The sequence below is a fragment of the Hyla sarda genome, chromosome 11 (genome assembly GCF_029499605.1).
Source record: "Hyla sarda isolate aHylSar1 chromosome 11, aHylSar1.hap1, whole genome shotgun sequence".
NCBI lineage: Eukaryota > Metazoa > Chordata > Amphibia > Anura > Hylidae > Hyla > Hyla sarda.
In genome coordinates, this window is record NC_079199.1 from 32,426,384 (window position 1) to 32,441,557 (window position 15,174).

The following is a 15,174-nucleotide window of genomic DNA, read 5'->3' on the forward strand; positions in this document are numbered from 1 at the left end:
TACCAATATTCCACAATCGAGTCTCATAACATCGCTAAGCTCTAATATTACAATGTAGTCTAGAGCTGCTCACAGAATAGCTGTCTACACTGGGTGTGGGTGTTACCGGTGTCTTTATATAGAATTGGTCTGTTGATAAATAACTAAAAACCAGTGCAGATAAAAAGAGGAGGAATTATCTAGTGCAACCCGTGGGATTGCCAAAGTCACTTTACTATTACAGGTTAGAAAGCGATGGTTTCGATGGTCACTATGGGCACCACTCCCTCTTTTTGTCTATACTAGCTTTTAAAAAGATGAGGTCTGACCTCCCCAGGATGATCACAATTGAAAAATATTCTTATTTTATTCACGAGATTCATAGTAGTAATAAATGTAAGAGAACATCATATGGTGGGGGTTGGAAGAAAATCTGGGACTACATAGTAAAAAGGGCTTATGTGGTAATACTAAAAATCCAATAAGAAAAATAAAGAAAATTGATTTGTTTAATAAAATGGGTGCAATTTCTTATATGTCTGTGGGCATCATTTCTCTGTTTATTTTATTTTTTTTGTAATACAGCACACATGTCTGCTGTGATAACATATCATATATCATGAAAACTATAGCTATGATTTATATTTATTATATATATATATATATATATATATATATATATATATATATATATATATATATAAATAAATAAATAATATATATAGGCTGGGCTCTGTAGTAAACATTTGAATGCCACTACAAGGATCAACATATACCAGCTGTATTTGCTCAAGTGGGTAGAGCTTTGCATAAAGGGTCATGCCTATTAGAGATGAGCGAACTTACAGTAAATTCGATTTGTCACGAACTTCTCGGCTCGGCAGTTGATGACTTTTCCTGCATAAATTAGTTCAGCTTTCAGGTGCTCCGGTGAGCTGGAAAAGGTGGATACAGTCCTAGGAGACTCTTTCCTAGGACTGTATCCACCTTTTCCAGCCCACCGGAGCACCGGAAAGCTGAACTGATTTATGCAGGAAAAGTCAGCAACCGCCGAGCTGAGAAGTTCGTGACGAATCGAATTTACTGTAAGTTCGCTCATCTCTAATGCCTATGGTAGCCCAGCATAGGAGACACACTTCTGCTGTAAATTATAGTAACTAATACATCTAGGGCAGTGGTCTTCAACCTGCGGACCTCCAGATGTTGCAAAACTACAACTCCCAGTATGCCCGGACAGCCAACGGCTGTCCGGGCATGCTGGGAGTTGTAGTTTTGAAACATCTGGAGGTCCGCAGGTTGAAGACCGCTGATCTAGGGAATCTAATGCCATGTTTGAGACCAGTGTGTGAAACACAAATTTCCATAAACACTTAAAGGGGTACTCCAGAGGAAAAAAAGAATTTCAAATCAACTGGTGCCAGAAAGATAAACAAGATTTGTAAATTACTTCTATATAAAAATCTTAATCCTTCCAGTACTTATCAGCTGCTGTATGTTCCAGAAGAAGTTGTGTAGTTCTTTTCTGTCTGAACACAGTGCTCTCTGCTAATACCTCTGTCCAGAGCAGGAGAGGGCTATATGCATTTTCTTCTGCTCTGGACAATTCCTGACATGGACAGAGGTGTCAGCAGAGAGCACTGTGGTCGGACAGAAAAGAAATTCAAAAAAGAAAAGAACTACACAACTTCTTTTGGAGCATACAGCAGCTGGTAAGTACTGGAAGGATAAAGATTTTTAAATTGAAGTAATTTACAAATCTGTATAACTTTCATACACCAGTTGATTTAACCCCTTAGGGACTCAGCACATTTTCACCTTAACCCCTTAAGGACACATGACGTACTGGAACGTCATGTGTCCACTCCCGATCTATAACGCGGGGCCACGGCTAACAACGGCCAGGACCCGTGGCTAATAGCGCGCGGCATTGATCGCGGTGCCGCGCGCTATTAACCCTTTAGATGCGGCGTTTAAAGTTGAACGCCGCGTCTAAAGTGAAAGTGAAAGTATTCCGGTTAGCTCAGTGGGCTGTTCAGGATAGCCGCGGCGAAATCGCGGCATCTCGAACAGCTTACAGGACAGCGGGAGGGCCTCTACCTGCCTCCTCGCTGTCCGATCGCCGAATGACTGCTCAGTGCCTGAGATCCAGGCATGAGCAGTCAAGAGGCAGAATCATCGATCACTGGTTTCCTATGAGAAACCAGTGATCAATGTAAAAGATCAGTGTGTGCAGTGTTATAGGTCCCTATGGGACCTATAACACTGCAAAAATAAGTGGAAAAAAAAAGTGAATAAAGATCATTTAACCCCTTCCCTATTAAAAGTTTGAATCACCCCCCTTTTCCCATAAAAAAACCACAGTGTAAATAAAAATAAACATATATGGTATCGCCACATGTGGAAATGTCCGAATTATAAAAAATATATCGTTAATTAAACCGCACGGTCAATGGCGTACGCGCAAAAAAATCCAAAAGTCCAAAATAGTGCATTTTTGGTCACTTTTTATATCATGAAAAAATTTATAAAAAGCAATCAATAAGTCCGATCAATGCAAAAATGGTACCGCTAAAAACTTCAGATCACGGCGCAAAAAATGAGCCCTCATACCGCCCCATACACAGAAAAATAAAAAAGTTATAGGGGTCAGAAAATGACAATTTTAAAAGTATAAATTTTCCTGCATGTAGTTATGATTTTTTCCAGAAGTCGGACAAAATCAAACCTATATACGTAGGGGATCATTTTAATCGTATGGACCTACAGAATAAAGATAAGGTGTCATTTTTACCGAAAAATGTACTACGTAGAAACGGAAGCCCCCAAAAGTTACAAAACACCTTTTTTTTTTCAATTTTGTCTCACAATGAATTTTTTTTCCGTTTCGCTGTAGATTTTTGGGCAAAATGACTGACGTCATTACAAAGTAGTATTGGTGGCGCAAAAAATAAGCCATCATATGGATTTTTAGGTGCAAAATTGAAAGAGTTATGATTTTATAAAGGCAAGGAGGAAAAAACGAAAATGCAAAAACGGAAAAACACTCGGTCCTTAAGGGATTAAGGACTCAGCCCTTTTTTTTGCATTTCTGACCACTGTTACTTTATGCATTAATAACTCAGACTGTTTTTTCGTAACATATTCTACTTTAACATAGTGGTAAATTTTTGTCGTTACTTGCATCCTTTTCATGAAATTTCATGAAAATTTAGCATTTTTCTAACTTTGAAACGTTGTGCTTGTAAGGATAATGGACATTCCAAAAAAAATGATATATTGATTCACAAATACAATATGTCTACTTTACGTTGGCATCATAAAGATAACATGTTTTTACTTTTGAAGACATCAGAGGGCTTCAAAGTATTGCAGCAATTTTCACAAAAAAATCAAAATCTGAATTTTTCAGGGACCAGTTAAGTTTGAAGTGGATTTGAGGGGCCTTTCGGTGAGAAATAACCCATAAATGACCCCATTATAGAAATCACACCCCTCAAAGTATTCAAAATGACATTCATAAAGTTTGTCAACCCTTTAGGTGTTTCACTGGAATAGCAGCAAAGTGAAGGAGAAATTTCAAAATCTTCATTTTTTACACTAACATGTTCTTGTAGACCCAGTTTTAGAATTTTTACAAGGGGTAAAATGAGAGAAATCCCCACAAAATGTGTAACCCAATTTCTCTCGAGTAAGGAAATACCGAAGATGTGGATGTAAAGTGTTCTGCGGGCACAGTTGAGGGCTCAGAAGGGAATGCGCGACAATGGGATTTTGGAGAGTGAATTTTGCTTAAATGGTTTTTGGGGGGGCATGTCACATTTAGGAAGTGTAAATGACTTTTTTTTTTCACAAAAATGCAGTTTTTTCCCCCAAATTTTACATTTTACAAGGGGTAATAGGAGAAAATGCCCCCCCCCCCCAAAATTTCTAACCCCATCTCTTCTGACTATGGAAATACCTCATGTTAGGATGTAAAATGCTCTGCGGGCGAACTACAATGCTCAGAAGAGAAGGAGTCACATTTGGCTTTTGGAAAGCAAATTTTGCTGAAATGGTTTTTGGGGGGCATGTCGCATTTAGGAAGCCCCTATGGTGCCAGAACAGCAAAAAACCCACATGGCAAACTATTTTGGAAACTACACCCTTCAAGAAAATTAACAAGGGGTACAGTGAGCCTTAAGACCCCACAGGTGTTTGACGACTTTTTGTTGAAGTCGGATATGTAAATGGAAAAAAAATTCCACTAAAATGCTATTTTTCACCAAATTTTACATTTTTACAAGGTGTAATAGGGGAAAATGCCCCCCAAAATGTGTAACACAATTTCTTCTGAGTATAGAAATACCCCATATGTGGATGTAAAGTGCTCTGCGGGCAAACTACAATGCTCAGAAGAAAAGGAGCGCCATTGAGCTTTTGGAGAGAGAATTTGTTTGGAATGGAAGTTGGGGGCCATGTGCATTTACAAAGCCCCCCATGGTTCCCGAACAGTGGACCCATTTTTGAAAACTACACCCCTCACAGAATTTAATAAGGGGTGCAGTGAGCATTTACACCCCACTGGCGTTTGACAGATCTTTGGAACAGTAGGCTGTGCAAATGAAATGAAAATATTTCATTTTCACAGACCACTGTTCCAAAAATCTGTTAGACACCTGTTACATTATGTGAGGGGTGTAGTTTCCAAAATGGGGTCACATGTGGGGGGGGGGGGGGTCCGTTGTTCTGGCTCCATGGGGGCTTTGTAAACACGTGGCCTTCAATTCCGGACAAATATTCTCTCCAAAAGCCCAATGGCGCTCCTTCTCTTCTGAGCATTATAGTGCACCCGCAGAGCAATTTACATCTACATATGGGGTATGTTCTTACTCAGAAGAAATGGGGTAACAAATTTTGGGGGCTTTTTTCCTAATTTTCCCTTGTGAAAATGAAAAATTTAGGGTAACAGCAGCATTTTGGTGAAAAAAAATTTTTTCTTCCTTTTCCCATCCAACTTTAACGAAAATTTGTCAAACACCTGTGGGGTGTTAAGGGTCACTATACCCCTTGTTACGTTCTGTGAGGGTCACATGTGGGTATTTATTTTTTTGCGTTTATGTCAGAACTGCTGTAAATTCAGCCACCCCTGTGCAAATCACCATTTTTAGGCCTTAAATGTACATAGTGCGCTCTCACTCCTGAGCCTTGTTGTGCGCCCGCAGACCGTTTTACGCCCACATATGGGGTATTTCCGTACTCAGGAGAAATTGTGTTACAAATTTTGGGGGTCTTTTTTTTTTTCCTTTTACCTCTTGTGAAAATGAAAAGTATGGGGCAACACCAGCATGTTATTGTAAAAAAAAGAAAAAATGAAATTTTTTACACTGACATGCTGGTATAGACCCCAACTTTTCCTTTTCATAAGGGGTAAAAGGAGAAAAAGCCCCCCAAAATTTGTAGTGCAATTACTCCTGAATACAGAAATACCCCGTGATATTGGGGAAGGGATGGGAATTTATATTTCTTCATAAGCATTAATGTTATTTTGTTCCAGGAATGTATCTAACCCTGTTTTAAAGCTGCTAAATTTTCCTGCTGTGACCAGTTCCTGAGGTAGACTGTTCCATACGTTCACAGTTCTTATGGTAAAGAAGGCGTGTCGCCCCTTGAGACTAAACCTTTTCTTCTCCAGACGGAGGGAGTGCCCCCTCGTCCTTTGGGGGGGGGGGGGGGGGCTTAACCTCGAACAGTTTTTCTCCATATTTTTTGTATGGGCCATTAATATACTTATATACATTTATCATATCCCCCCTTAAACGTCTCTTCTCAAGATTAAACAATTGTAACTCCTTTAATCGCTCCTCATAACTAAGATGTTCCATGCCCCATATTAGTTTAGTCGCGCATCTCTGCACCCTTTCCAGCTCCACAGTGTCCCTTTTATGGACTGGTGCCCAAAACTGAACAGCATATTCCAGGTGAGGCCGTACCAATGCTTTATAATGGGGGAGTATTATGTCCCTGTCCCTCGAGTCCATGCCTCTTTTTATACATGACAATATCCTGCCGGCCTTGGAAGCAGCAGCCTGACATTGCATGCTATTCTGTAGTCTGTGATCTACAAGTACACCCAGATCCTTCTCTACCAGTGACTCTGCCAGTTTAATCCCCCCTAAGACATACGATGCATGCAGGTTATTAGTACCCAGATGCATAACTTTACATTTATCCACATTGAACCTCATTTGCCAAGTGGATGCCCAGACACTTAGTCTATCCAAGTCATCTTGTAACTTATGCACATCCTCTATAGACTGTACTGTGCTACAAAGCTTGGTGTCATCTGCAAAGATAGAAACAGAGCTGTTAATGCCATCCTCTATATCATTGATCAATAAATTAAACAACAGCGTTCCCAGTACTGAACCTTGGGGTACACCACTAATAACCGGGGACCAATCAGAGTACGAATCATTGACCACCACTCTCTGGGTACGATCCATGAGCCAGTGTTCAATCCAGTTACAAACTAAAATTTCCAAACCCAAAGACCTTAACTTACCTGTCAGACGTCTATGAGGGACAGTATCAAACGCTTTAGCAAAATCCAGAAACACTATATCCACAGCCATTCCTCTGTCAAGGTTTCTACTCACCTCTTCATAAAAGCAAATTAGATTGGTTTGACAACTTCTATCCTTAGTAAACCCATTCTGGCTATCACTTATAATACTATTATCCCCTATGTATTCCTGTATGTAATCCCTTATAAGTCCAATTATCCTATTCCTGTATGTAATCCCTTATAAGTCCTTCAAACAATTTACCCACAATGCACGTTAAAGTTACCGGTCTATAGTTTCCTGGGGAAGACCTAGAGCCCTTTTTGAAGATTGGCACCACATTCGCCTTGCGCCAGTCCCTTGGCACAATACCAGACACCAGTGAATCTCTAAATATCATGAACAGGGGTACAGATATTACTGAACTTAGTTCTCTAAGAACTCTTGGGTGCAATCCATCTGGCCCTGGAGATTTGCTTACATTTATATTACTTAATTTACCTTGTACCATCTCTACATTAAGCCAGTTCAGTACATTACATGATGTGTTACCAGCACTGACCTGTACATGATGTGTTACCAGCACTGACCTGGCCAATGTCAGCTCCTTCTTCCATAGTATATATAGAACTAAAGAACCCATTCAGTAGTGCCGCTTTTTCTTTATCGCCTGTGACAACCTCCCCATTATCATTATTAAGGGGTCCTACATGCTCTGTCCTTGGTTTTTTTGCATTTATATATCTAAAGAAATATTTAGGGTTAGTTTTGCTTTCTTTGGCCACCTGTCTCTCATTTTGAATTTTTGCTGTTTTTCTTACATTTTTACAGATTTTATTAAGCTCTTTGTACTGTTTAAATGTTCTAGATGACCCATCAGATTTGTATTTTTTGAAGGCTATTTTTTGTTTATTGCTCTTTTAACATCATTTGTCAGCCATGTAGGATTTAGTTTTAATCGTTTATATTTGTTCCCCTTAGGTATATATTTAGCTGTATAGTTATTTTGAGTTGATTTAAAGATGTCCCATTTACCTTCTGTATCAGTATTTGACAACACCTCCCCCAGTCTATGTCCTGTAGTGCAGCCCTCAGCCCAGGGAAATTTGCCTTTTTAAAGTTATATGTTTTTGCCTTCCCCGTCTGTCTTTGTTTTCTACATTTTAAGTCAAAAGTAACTATAATGTGGTCGCTATTACCAAGGTTTTCCCTCACAGTTACATTACCAACCAGCTCTGCGTTGTTGGAAATGATCCGATCCAACAAGGCATCACTTCTTGTTGGGTCCTCCACAAACTGGCCCATAAAATTATCCTGCAATAAATTTAGGAATTGTCGCCCCTTTGTAGTTTTAGCCAACCCCGGACCCCAATCTATATCTGGATAGTTAAAATCTCCCATTATTACCACTGTACCTGCCCGGGCGGCCCTCTCTATTTGTTTATGCAGCCGACCTTCTATCTCTTCAGTTATATTAGGGGGTCTGTAGATTACACCAAATATAATTTTTTCAGTATTTCCCTCCTTTTGTAATTCTACCCACAATGATTCCACATCCTCAGAATCATCACACACTATGGCATTGTTCACACTGACTTTCATACCACTTCTTACATACAGACAGACAGACTCCACCACCTTTTCTGCTCATTCTATCCTTGCGAAACAATGTAAACCCCTGCAGATTGACAGCCCAGTCATGCGAGGAGTCCAGCCATGTCTCAGTGACCCCAACTATATCAATATGTTCCTCCAGTATCAAGGCCTCAAGCTCCCCCATTTTATTTGCTAGGCTTCTGGCATTTGTGAACATACACTTTACATTTCCATTCTTTATGTTATTGGGGTTAATGGGATTCAAGGGTGTAAGTTTTATTTTCCTATGAAGCCTATTCCTATTAACTATTCTAACCCCTCCCTCCGCTCCTCCCCCAGGTACATTATTAAGTCCCCCCTCTCTATCTACACTATCTTCCCCCTCTTTGCTGTAGGTTCCCTCCCCCCCCCCCCCCAAGTCCCTAGTTTAAACACTCCAACCTTCTAGCCATCTTCGCTCCAAGCACAGCTGCACCCTCCCCATTGAGGTGCAGCCCGTCCTTACGGTAGAGCCGGTAGCCGACAGTGAAGTCAGCCCAGTTCTCCATGAACCCAAACCCCTCCTTCCTACACCAGCTTCTGAGCCACTTGTTTACCTCCCTAATCTCCCGCTGCCTCTCTGGTGTGGCTCGTGGTACTGGCAGTATTTCAGAAAATACTACCTTGGAGGTCCTTGCCTTAAGCTTGCGGCCTAAGTCCCTGAAATCATTTTTAAGGACACTCCACCTACCTCTTACTTTGTCATTGGTGCCAATATGTACCATGACTGCTGGGTCCTCTCCAGCCCCACCCAGCAACCTGTCAACCCGATCCGCAATGTGCTGAACTCGAGCGCCAGGAAGACAACACACTGTTCGGCGATCCCGGTCTTTGTGACAGATCGCCCTGTCTGTCCCCTTAATAATTGAGTCCCCCACCACTAGTACCTGTCTGGCCTGCCCTGCACTCCTCCCTCCCTCCTTACTGGAGCAGACACCCCCCTGGTGGTCAGAGGCAGAGTTCTGCTGCAGTTCTGCTAGCTCTGTAATGGCATCCCCCTCATCTGCCAAGCGGGTTAATGATAAATAAACAAGCAGTGTGTTCACATGTTGTGGCCCCAGTGGGGGTAACGTTCCCTCCTCCAGTGTCCACAGGTCACCAACAGGTCACATTACCAGAACAATTATTTTTTTTTAAATCGTGACAAAAATGGCGCCGTTTTACCATGATTTTGAAAAATCGCGGTAAAACCGCGCCATTTTTGCAGCGATTTTTCCCAAAAAATAAAATCTGGTAATGTGACCTGTTGGTGACCTGTGGACACTGGAGGAGGGAAAGTTACCCCCACTGGGCTGCTACTATACACATCACCCAGCCAGAATATACTGCTGATCAGAAGGGAGAGTGGCAGCACACAGGGACATCACTCAACCTCACATGAAGCGGCCGCTCTGTGTTCCCAGGAGACCTGTCAACTCTTGGCCCTCCTATTCCTGTGCTGGGGGTGGAGCCAATCAATCAGGTCCTCTTCATCCCTGTGCTGCTGCCTGTCTCTGCTAATGATACACAGAGCAGGAGCAGAGCAGGGATATTTAAATAGAGAAAGACATCACCTGAAAGTAGCGCTTGTCTGACTGGGGATCCGACAAGTGTCCTGAATCCTTAGCTGCTGCAGTGGGTCCTTTACCAGGCCGGGCCTTCGGACCATGGCCGAATGGACCGGCTGGTCAGTCCACCCCTGCTGTCCGTGCATGCTGGGGGTTGCAGTTATGCAACAGCTGGAGGCACACGGGTTGCGTAACATTGAGTTAGGTAACAAACTCAGTGTTTTGCCACCAGTGTGCCTTCAGCTGTTGCAAAAGCTACAACTCTCAGCATGCAGTGACAGCCGAAGGGCATGCTTGGACTTGTAGTTATGCAACAGCTGGAGGCACACTACTGCAACAGCGTGCCCTTTGGCTGTCAGTGCATGCTGGGGGTTGTAGTTATGTGACAGCTGGAAGCACACTTTTTCATAGAAAAAATGTGCCTCCAGCTGTTGCATGACTACAACCCCCAGCATGCACAAACTACCAAAGGGCATGCTGGGAGTTGTAGTTGTGCCTTCTGCTGTTGTATACCAACAACTCCCAGCATGCCCTTTTGTGCTAAGCAACAGCAGGAGGCCAGCCTTACCTTCTGCTGCTGCGCGCACCGGATTCTGCCTGTCGCCCCTTCCGATCTGCTCCTGGGGCACTGGTCCTGCCGTCGATGCCAGGGATTGGGGACCCCAGCCTCACCCGCTCTCGCCCTCCGGAATAGGGGCGGAGCGGGTGCCATTAGGGACACTCCCACAGCAGGAGTCCTGAATCAGGACGATCGTAAGGTGGCACCAGTGCCACCTCAAGCCTGCTGCTAACGGGTGATAGGCACCTATCACCCTTTTTTTCCGGGTCACCAGAGACCCGATTGACCTGGAATCGGTGCAAATCTACGATCTGAATTGATCTGCGATTTGGGGGGTCTCAGGACCCCCCCAAGTGTTGTCACGGGATGCCTGCTGAATGATTTAATAAGGCATCCCGTTCCAGTCCCCTCCCGGCGAGCGGTGGGAACCAGAATTCCCAAGGGTGTACAGGTACGCCCTTAGTCCTTAAGGATAGGGAATGCAGGGCGTATGCATACGCCCTGCGTCCCCAAGAGGTTAAAAAAATTATTCTCCGTAGTACCCCTTTAAGCACTGATAACAATTTTTTGTCCACAAAAACAAATCGATTGTCTGTAAATAATTATTTCAAATTACACCTGACAATAAAATTCTATTCTATATTTGGTATCGCCACTTGCGTAATTGTCCAAACTATTAAAATAACTATTAAAACATTTATCCTGTATGGTAAATGTCAAACGAAAATAATAGCCAACCCCAGAATTGTGTTTTATTTCACATCATACCCCAGAAAAAATGAAGTAAAGAGTGGTCAAAAAGTCCATAATGGTAGCACACCACTGCCTAAAAAGGCCACAACATCAGCAGCAATATCCTAAGAACATCTGCCTTAGCAAGTCCCACTAAAACAGGAAAGAAAGAGATATTTAGGAGAGAGACGTATTCTGAGGGCCTCATAGCAAAAAGAACTAGGTGCGTTATCCTAAGGATCAGGCCTAGTTAGTGACCGATAGGAAAGTTGAGGGATTACCTTCTGGATACGCTAGCATACACTAGTGCCACAGAATAGTCTTTATTCGTAAGTAGAACAGAATTTTTGCACATATTTATTATGGAACACCCATCAGTTTGTTTAGATACATAGGACAAAATCTAGTGCAACACCAAAGTAGTACAAGAAAAGCCCAAGTAAATATCTAATAATATCAATTCACAAGTCTGCGTAAATAAATATCAATTTACAGGTCTGCGTAAATAAATATCAATTTACAGGTCTGCGTAAAGTGTGCCAAATATCTCAAGACTAGGGGCAAAAAACTATTCTTTATTTAAGTAAAATGTATTGTAAAGAACTGTACAATAATCTTGCAGTGTTTTTGAAGGGACTATCACAATTATCGTAAACCCACCTTATATTCCTCATACACAACCCGATTTTTGGCATCACAAACTTGATAATTGAATGCCACAGTCTTAACACCAAATGCCACTAGTTCACCATAGTCCCCACATGTGCACTACGACAATAACCTAACACACCAAAAAAACAGACTAGCACACTGCCAACAATTGGCATCTGCTTTATCTGTATGTTACAGGAGAAACAAAGGTAAAGGAGACATGGTGAAAAATGTAACATATAGTAGTAGAGGAAGAAAGGACATGATGAAAACATTTACATGCGTGTAAGGAGGTAAAAAAGGGAAAGGGGGGACACTACCAAAACATACATATACATATATATATATAAATATATATATATATATATATATATATACACACACACACACACACACACAGTGTTGGATCTCTTACTGTTGTCCACAACGTCGGCCATGTTAGGATTAGGCTGTGGACAACATGTCATGGCTATTTTTTTTTCTGTTCTTTCAGAACTGCATGAGAGGAATAAGCCACACCCCCTCATCTCCCCCTCCCAGAGGATGCAAGTGTGCATGAGAGGAAGAAGCCATGCCCCCTCATCTCCCCCTCCCGGAGGACGCAAGTGTGCATGAGAGAAAGAAGCCACGCCCCCTCATCTCCCCCTCCCGGAGGACGCAAGTGTGCATGAGAGGAAGAAGCCACGCCCCTCATCTCCCCCTCCCGGAGGACGCAAGTGTGCATGAGAGGAAGAAGCCACGCCCCTCATCTCCCACTCCCGGAGGATGCAAGTGTGCATGAGAGGAAGAAGCCACGCCCCCTCATCTCCCCCTCCCGGAGGATGCAAGTGTGCATGAGAGGAAGAAGCCACGCCCCTCATCTCCCCCTCCCGGAAGACGCAGGTCTGCATGAGAGGAAGAAGCCACGCCCCTCATCTCCCCCTCCCGGAGGACGCAGGTCTGCATGAGAGGAAGAAGCCACGCCCCCTCATCTCCCCCTCCCGGAGGATGCAAGTGTGCATGAGAGGAAGAAGCCACGCCCCTCATCTCCCCCTCCCGGAGGATGCAAGTGTGCATGAGAGGAAGAAGCCAGAGCAGGGGGAGAGAGAGGACATACTTCTGAGGACGCAGGTCTGCACTGAAAGAAGACAGAGAAGATGTATGTGAAGGGGAGGAAGTGTTATGTGAAGGGATAACAAGGTGCACGGGCTGGGGATGTATAGACTGCAGGGGAATAAATCTCGGACTGGGGATGATTTGTGTGTGTGAAGGAGGGGGGGGGGGGACTCCTGAATGATACATGCTGGGAGTTGTAGTTCCTGTTATGTATGTGTATGCTAGTGTTTACAAACTAGTGTGCCTCCAGCTGTTGTAAAACTACAACTCCCAGCATGCCCTTGGGCATGCTGGGAGTTGTAGTTTTGCAACAGCTGGAGGCACACTGATTGGGAAACACTGTTCTAGCCTTTTCAGTATATTACAAAGTGCATTGTTTCCCAACCAGGGGGTCTTCAGCTGTATCAAAACTACAACTCCCAGCATGCCTGCACAGCTTTTGGCTGTCCGGGCATGCTGGTAGTAGTAGTTTTGTAACACCTGGAGGCACCCTGGTTGGGAAACACTGGTGTATGCCCTACAGAGGTGTGGTGAACTACAACCCCCAGGAGACTACAGAGGCAGCATGCTGGTGTTATACCACAGACTGAAGACTCCTGAATGACACGTGCTGGGAGTTGTAGTCCCTTTTGTGTGTGTATACCAGTGTATCCCAACAAAGGCTGATTATATTAGTGTGCTGTGTATAAGGGGGACGACCTGGGAAAATAGAAGGATGGGTAAAGGGCGGGAAAAAAAAAAGGAGTCGTCCCAAACCAGCAAGTCGTGTGGCATGCTGGGATTTGTAGTTTTCAGCACAGAAAGAAACAGGAAATAGAAGCAAAGATAGGAAAACAAAGTGGGGGATAAAAAGACAACAAAGAACGGAAATAGAGTCGCCTAAACAACAAGAATAGAAATGAAACAAAACAAATAGAGTAAGTCAAAAACAGAAAAACATGTTGACCACCGGAGTACCCCTTTAAGAAAAAGTGGCACAACTGGAGGTTACGTGGAGGAAAGATTAGAAAATTTTATTTCAGAGAAAGTTTGAGAAAATGCTGGGAAGACCCTTCCAGCAGATGTGGTTGGTAATATATAATATATCTATCCTGAAGTAAAAATATAGGAAATAATTATAAGGGCAGACTAGATGGAGCAGGTGGTCTTCTGTCATCATTCTCCGGGGTTTCTCGGTCAGAGATTTGCTGCTGTGTCTGCATCCATTTTGTTGCATTTATGGATTATGTCCCCTAGGTGGCAGTAGTGTACAAGCATTTAAGTTATGATCATCACACTCTGTAATAAGAATCAAATTCTCTCTTTTTTAATTTTAAAATGTCTGAATAAAGAAAAGAAATTACCATATAAATGTCACAAAAACACAACTAATAAGATGCTGTGGTTTGAAATAACTGCATTAAAATGCAATAATATTGAGCTCTTATTCATGTCCTGGGAACTGAATATCTAATTTTAACAAGTTTCCACTGTGTATGTCTGTGTGAGCTTTATAGTGGCCTGCGCGGCAGAACAATGCACTTTGTAATGTGACGTTCGCTTTGCATATTTTGTAAGAACACATGTTTTTTTACGCTCCACTTTTACAAACACTATTTGATCCATAAGCTGAAGAAAAATCCTGAAAGACATTGTCAATTTACCTTACCTCTTCACAGGCGGCAGAAGTGTATTTGGAAAGCTCATTTCTGATCTCACAGGACAGAATTAATCACCAGCTCAAATCTCCATATGTGGATCCTGTGAGATCCAAAGGGGTATTCTGAGGGGAAAAAAACATATCCCCTGAACTACAGGTCTCCAAAGGTGAGGGCTGACTGCTCAGGGGACTAATGAGTAGAGCTGCAAGAGCCAGGGATCCCTGCGGTTGGACACCCCTGCAATCAGATACATCCACTATCCCGGGAATTAAAGGGGTTCTCCACCCCTAGACATCTTATCCCCTATCCAAAGGATAGGGGATAAAATGTCTGATCACGGGGGTCCCCCCAAGGGCCCCCCCCCCCCCGCAATCTCTCCTGCAGCCCCCCGAGTCATGACTGCATGGAGCTACGTTTGCTCCGTGCGTGATGACTCACGATACAGGGTGCTCCACCACACCCCCTCCCATAGGCTTGCATTGAAGGGGTGGAGCTTGATGTCACATATCCTTTGGATAGGAGATAGAGGATAGGGGATAAGATGTCTAGGGCAGAGTACCCCTTTAAGGATGATTTTTTCCCTTCTACAATATGGCTTAACTTTCCAATTGTAAGAGCACAGCTGCTGGGACCCCTATCTATCTAGAGAACCTCAAACAGGTTGAAGGCAGAGCTGATGCAAGGATTTTTGCAATCCTAGGCGAAAGCTAATTTTTCTACCCCTTGACCCTGTGCTTTGGCTCCGCCCTTTGACACGCTCCACCTTACTACTAGGGTGACACACTGAAACAAAC